Genomic DNA, 6,513 nt, shown 5'->3' with positions numbered 1-6,513 from the left:
TCAGATGAGTGAAGAAAATGCAATAATTACAGTCAGCCTGTGCAATGCTAATATTGAACTGGGAAACTTTACAGTGAAACTTGTATGCTTTCAAACAACAAATAGTATGCAACCCATCTTCAAGGCAGCAAGGAAACTGTAATCTGCAAGTGCCTTTGTATGTTTTATACTTTCAAAGAACAATCTAAAGCTTGCTGAATTACACATTTACCTTTGCAGGTTACCGGCATGCTTTATCAAAAAATATTTTAGTGTAGTTTAAAGTTCTGAAATGGGATCTAAATACCACAGTCTCAGCTAAATATCAGTATGTAGGAGGATTATCAACCAGGTAAAGGGGGCAGCACATCCCATTGGTCGCAAGTGTACTGCCTGTCAATTGTTGTTTTCTGGTAATTGAATTAATTGGACATATGTGACAATCTGACTCACTAAAGAACAATAGCAATAAAGGAGGTTTGTAATATTCGTTAAGTTTGTGTCCTTGTGTTGTACAGGGAGCCTGCGTAGTTATGATAATAATGCATTATGGCAGCTGATGGTCACATGGTGCATGTTTGTTTTAAAAATAAATAATTTCTAAGCACTTTAATGTCCCTAAAATATTTAGAGAGAGAGAGAGAGCGAGAGAGAGCGAGAGAGAGCGAGAGTTCCTAGGCCGCACTTGAACCATGACGTTGCAGTTCATGGTTGGCCGCCAGGGCAGGCCAGATGGTGTTCATGAATAAAGTACAATATCTTTTCTGGTACACCTGGGAGGTAGTTTTATTCCAGTGTAGGAGTAGGGCATTGGTTGCGCTGGGTAAATAATTAATAAAGCTTTCATGTAAAGTCTACATTGTACTTCGTAAAAACTTAGTGTTAACAAAGGTACACGTACACATGCACAGTGGCGGGGAGGAATGTCTGGAGGTCAATAGATGCCTCAGGGCTATTCAAACAGGTTGTTCTGGCTCTAAGAGAGATGGCGTATATTGTCTGTGTTTCATACTAACACCTACAGTTTTATCAATAAAGATGTCCTTTCCCGGCATCGTTGTTGGCATCTATCAAGTGACTTTTCCATAAAATCCACCCATCAATCTGGGAATACATTTCTTATTTGCCAGTTGCTTGTCTCACTATGAGGATAAGGGTGCTATGCCGCGTGTGGCCAGCAGGTGGGGGTGTCGCAGCGCTGCTGGCCAGTAAGTAGGTGTTGCTCTGTCTCCACTTTGTCCACGGCCGTGACGTATTTCCTGGGGCTTGTACGGACCACTCAGCGGTACACCAGAGGGGTATCGTGACCATTTATAACCAGCATTTCGCCCCTATCATTTTCTCGGTCGCTTCACCGTGCCGTCGTCGGTTCTAACACCGAAAGTCAGAGACAACAACAATCTGGGTCGAGCAGGATGTAAAAGGAAGCTGGTAAGTTGAGCGGATTGTAAGTTTCCCGTCTGCGCGAGCTTGTATTTTGTACTTGTTTGGGCTGCGTGGTCGGCGAGTTTTCACCGGGACCCTGACACCGGACAGGACCGGACCCTCCGCCGTCCTCCCGAACCCGGTTGCTGTCAGTTTGTTGCGAGGGAGGGAGGGAGGGACGGAGGGGGAATCACTCACACGCTCGCGCCGACGTGACGTCGACTGCGCTGCGTTCGGTTTCTATGGTTCTTCCTGCGAAAAAATAATCTCGCAGCTCGGCGTTTCCACACTGCTCTGTCGGAGTGAGTAGTAACATGTGAGCTCGGAAGTGTATCGCCGGGGCTGGATGAGAGCGGAAAGGGGAGGCACCTGCGAGGCGGAGCGGCTCAGCCGACCGCGGTGTCAAGTTGTACTTAATCACGGCGCCGCACAGTTTCAGACACGCGTTTGTCAAGCGGAGGACTCTCCACCGGCGGCTCGGCTCCTCGCGGTGACCCCTTGTTGTTGTCGCGGACTTAAACGTGTGAGGTGAGTCAACCGACCGCGGCTGCTCGCTCCCACCAGCTGATGTGTCTGAACCTCTTTAACTCGAGCTACGAACAGGCCGACCGGGGAGGAAGTTTTCCTCCTTCCTTTCCCCAACAGTTATCGTCTCCTCCACCCTAACTGCACGCCTTGTCGTTTACACGTGCTTATAGGAGACGTGCACTTTATATTATTATTATCGTCATAGTACTCTAATGTTTCAGCGAGTATGGAGTATGCAATCAGTGCAACACACAGCTGATGTTGTTGTTGTGTGTGTGCTCTCTACCTGCTTGATCCATATGAGGACGAACTTTCTGTGCAATGCATTGTTTCTCCGGCTGTTGAGTTTCACAGCGGAATATACAAAAGTGTTCATATCCTGGGAACCCCTCCGTGTTTGTGTGTGTTTGTGCCTCCTACACCCACCACTATGATGTTTCCTCTCCACTGGGCTGTCTTGATCATTATGGATGCACAGTGACAGATGGTGGGGTCCCTCCATGAGCAAACAAGGCATCTCAAACACACAAATCACTTTGTTCTGATGGTGTTGACAAGTGTTGCTTGTACGTTGTGATACTGGGTTTCAGTAATGTCTCAGTGAGCTTGGCATCTAAATTTAAATGCACATACTACTTATCTCTACAAGGAAGTAGACCGATTTTGGTAACAAAAGACGTACATCCAGAGTTTTTATTTATTGTTGCTTGCAGGCGGAGAGAGGTAAATGTCCACTCCTGTTATTAAAAGCCTTCATTCATGAGGGCAAACGATGTGGAGAATGAGGTGTGCGTTGAAACTCAAAGCTGATTTGCTTCTTCAAAATCCTGAATAAAGGAGTTCATACTCGGTGTGTCTGGGTCTGGAGTTCTTAATCTCCAGAGTTTGAACCTTCCACCATTACGTTTCCTGTTTTTCTGTTCTTTGAGCTCATGCAGACTCCCTACAGAGGTCCCAAAGCTCATCTAGTGCCATGTTATTTTGTTAATATTTTAATTAACAACACATTGAATCTAATTCAACTGCAGTCTCTATGAAGGAGGAATGTTTAAATATTACAACTGTTGCATTCAGTTTGTATTGCAAGCTCTGTGTCAGCCAAAGGCTTTCTCCAACATCGACAAAGACTTCTGTTAATAAATTTTTTTTTTTTTTTTTTTTTTTTCCAAGTTTCAAGTTTTTATTGTCACATCCCCTTTTATACAAGTATAATCGGTTCGTGAAATTCTTATGTGCAAAACACCCGACAGCAGTAGCAGACTAAAAAAAAGAATAAGAATGAGAATAAACTATACAATATCCACACACAAATATGTATATGTTCCTAAATTTCCACATGGTATTCATCACTTGAGTTTACTATCTAAAATACTCATCGCAACGCCGGGGACAGAATCCAGATCTAAAGTCACACTCTCTTTTTGCTGACGTGAACATGTAGATTTGAGGATGAAAGATTTAAAACAACCTAATTCGTATACCTGTGGAGAAAGTCATCTCATAAACATGTGATGTAAGTGTAGACAAGGTTTTGAATTTAAATTAAGATAACTCTCTTAAAGCACTCGTTTGAGAATAAACAAGGAAAATGTAAAAACCTAATTTGGAAAACCAGCAGACCAAACAATGAAAACATTTAAAGTGTGTTCTTTGGGATAATGATGGTCTGGATGTTGGACTTCGGCATGTAACTACACTAAGAACCACGTGTGGTGTGAAATGGAGGCTTCGTAAAGTGTTTTGCTGTCGAGGTCTTTGTAATTTAAGGGGAGTGATAATTGAACACGAGTACGTCCACAAACTATCCCGGACAGTTACTCTGAGTAAATGAGCCTTTTGTAGAGAGCCAGTCGTCTGCTGCCTGTGTGACATTTGTCTTACTGCGCTGCCATGGCATGTTGAATGAACCAAATGTTATCGTTATTATAACTGTCACTTCATCAGGCACGCTCACACACACACACACACACACACAGACACACACAGACACAGAGCTAGTTTTTTCCCAATCCCCGTGGTCCCTGCACCGAGATATGGATTTCATGTACGTCACAATGAGAGAATCCGCAATGATTCTGTGAAATTTGATTATGAGGAAAGGGTCATGCATTTGAGATCATTTGTATCTCATTAAAATGTGTTTTAATAAGCTGATGAGGAGTAAACAGTTTTTCTTTTTTGAAAATGTTCCGATGAGTTTGGTAATGAGGCTGGTGTTATCATTTGGGGTTTAATGATACTTGGCTGATTATAAAGCTCGGCGTGTCCTTTTGTCTCTCGCGAACAGCAAAGCAGTCTGGCTGTTGACGCGCCGTGGCGTGCGGTTTTCACGCTGACGTAAAGCAAACCGAGTGGTCGAGTGCCCAGATGAGGTAACAGCCCTCTGTCCTTAAAAGTCGGAGTGTGCCTGCAAATCAAACCGAGGTTTGGAAACGCTCAGACTCTCTTGACCTGTTGCATCGGAGGACGGAGGACAACGCTGAGTGAGTTGTCATACGATCTGTCTTTGTATTTGGCTTTTTAGTTCATTTGCATTGCCTTTTGTCTTTTTGTTATTTCACAACATATTTAAATCTATTATAAACATCAGCAATTAGTGGCTTAAATAGCCCTTTTGTCCTCAATTTTAAGTAGGAACCAAGCAGAGGATACTAACAATAAACATGTAATTAATGTTGGGAGTGGATCCTTGCTACTTAATAATTGGCTGCTTTGTTTGTATTTTTAAGAGGCTTAACGAAACGGAATGGAAGAATTACAAAGGTGGCGGAGGATTTGTGTTTTACTGAAGGTCGTTGGTACATTAGAAACCGTGAGAAACTTTGAGAGACACGAACAGCACCTTGCTTTGTTCTGCTTTACATGATATACATTTTTCTCTGCGCTGTCATCCAGGTGTTTGTGAAAGCAACATCTATGTGACTTGGCTGCCACAGATTAGCAGCCCGTCGTAGCGAATCACAGCCGGGCTGACCTGCAAAGTCCCGGATCGCTAATGAAGCGTCTCTCGGGGCTTCACAACACGTTGACTCGAGCCCATCATGTAGACGGCTACTTGTCACTTCCGACACCTGTCATTTCAGCAGTTTTGAGTTGTGTGTTTTTCATTTTATGCCTCATAAAAAAACATGTAATCCGTTCTTTTACACGAATCGGGTCATTGCAGAGGCTTCAGTGGATTTAAATATTGATTTGAATTGATCAAATTGGTCTTATTTATAACAAACATCTGAGGGTTGTCTGCAATGCAGGATAGTGAAATGTAATAGTGTAATAATTGATAAATACCATCAATACAAATTCGATGTACACTAGCTGTATTTGTTTTAACGGTGTACGTGAAAGAAGAAATTATATCGGGGAAAGTTTCTTGAACTTTCTGAACATCAGCAACCACAACGATATATTTTCAGTGGAGCAAGAGTAATCTCTAAGTTATGACATTCATAATTTAATATTGAACGCTTTATGACTGAAACGTTGCTTTTTCACTATACTTGAATAAGCGAAACATTTGCCTAAACTGAGGAAGATAATATTTGTTTAATTGGAAATGCAAATCCAAGAGTAACCCTTCCCAAACAAAGTAAATGTATATCAAAGTTGCATATGTAGTACAAATACCTGTAAATATGAAATTAAATGAAACACAATTCCATGTACATGTTTTACATGATTAAGGAGTTTATGACCCCAAAGTGACCTTTACAGCTGGAAGTAAAACGTCGAATAGATATTTTCAAAATATTGATGGTGAATTTAAGTGTCTGGTTCTAAGTGTATAGATTTAGTCCATTAAAATATACAAACTGAACAATTATTTTTAACGACGAATGTTCCAGCTACCTCTAAACTTCTTGCTTTCCAACAAACTGATTACGGAATATTTGAGGAGCTTGTTTGAGTCCATGGAGTGTGGCAGAATGGCACAGTGAGTTAAATAAGAGTGTTTTTTGTTCATCTGATGGTTGATTTTATAATCCCTGGAGATGAGAAACCCCGTTCCGTAGTAGACTTGAATCGGGAGAATAAATGTGACTGCATACAATAGGAATCAGAGTTAGAGCTCTGTATCGGTGCCGCTCCAACTCGGGGCTCACAATGGAGTAATCGCTTTGGCTAATGGTCTCAACAGACTGAATTGTACCAGCAGCAAACGATGACACCATGAGCTCCGGCTTCCGGAGCCCAACTCGTATGATAGATTGCTTTGTCTGATTCATAGGATTGTGTTTGAAGAAGTTCTCTGTGTTCCTACAGCTCGGCAAACAAATACATGAGCAAGCTGCCAAGTCATAGCCGCGCTCAAATCAACCCTCCTGTTACCTTAACATTGACTAACATATTTTACCCTCGGGGTCAATTTGACCCCAGCAATTAAAACCTCCAGAAAATTATTAGAATTAATATTGCTTCCCAAGTTTAAGTGTGAGGTACTTTGTTTGTTTGTTGACTACCTAAATAGCCCTTTAAAAATATAAAAAAGTTGATATTTCTTATATGTGTGACACAGTGAAAAACAGCCTGGGGTCAAATTGACCCCAAAGAACACCGACATTAAACATTGAATGGGGTCAAATT

General features: G+C 42.0%; 1 protein-coding gene across 3 annotated transcripts in view; it reads left to right on the top strand.

Moving 5' to 3' along the window:
• The first annotated feature begins 1,280 nt into the window (after window positions 1–1,280).
• furina (furin (paired basic amino acid cleaving enzyme) a) overlaps window positions 1,281–6,513 on the top strand; it is a 70,403-nt gene continuing 65,170 nt past the window's right edge. The window contains exon 1 of one of the 3 annotated variants that reach the window (XM_056412894.1): window positions 1,281–1,410. The gene's annotated coding sequence lies outside the window, so the exon portion shown is untranslated. Of the gene's footprint in view, window positions 1,411–1,747; window positions 1,933–4,332; window positions 4,416–6,513 lie in introns of those variants that run through there. The other 2 variants (XM_056412895.1, XM_056412896.1) reach the window with 2 other exon arrangements.

This window comes from Pseudoliparis swirei, chromosome 4, assembly GCF_029220125.1.
Source record: "Pseudoliparis swirei isolate HS2019 ecotype Mariana Trench chromosome 4, NWPU_hadal_v1, whole genome shotgun sequence".
Classification (NCBI taxonomy): Eukaryota; Metazoa; Chordata; class Actinopteri; order Perciformes; family Liparidae; genus Pseudoliparis; species Pseudoliparis swirei.
Note: the sequence above shows the minus strand (reverse complement) of the source record. Positions and strands in the feature narration are given on the sequence as shown.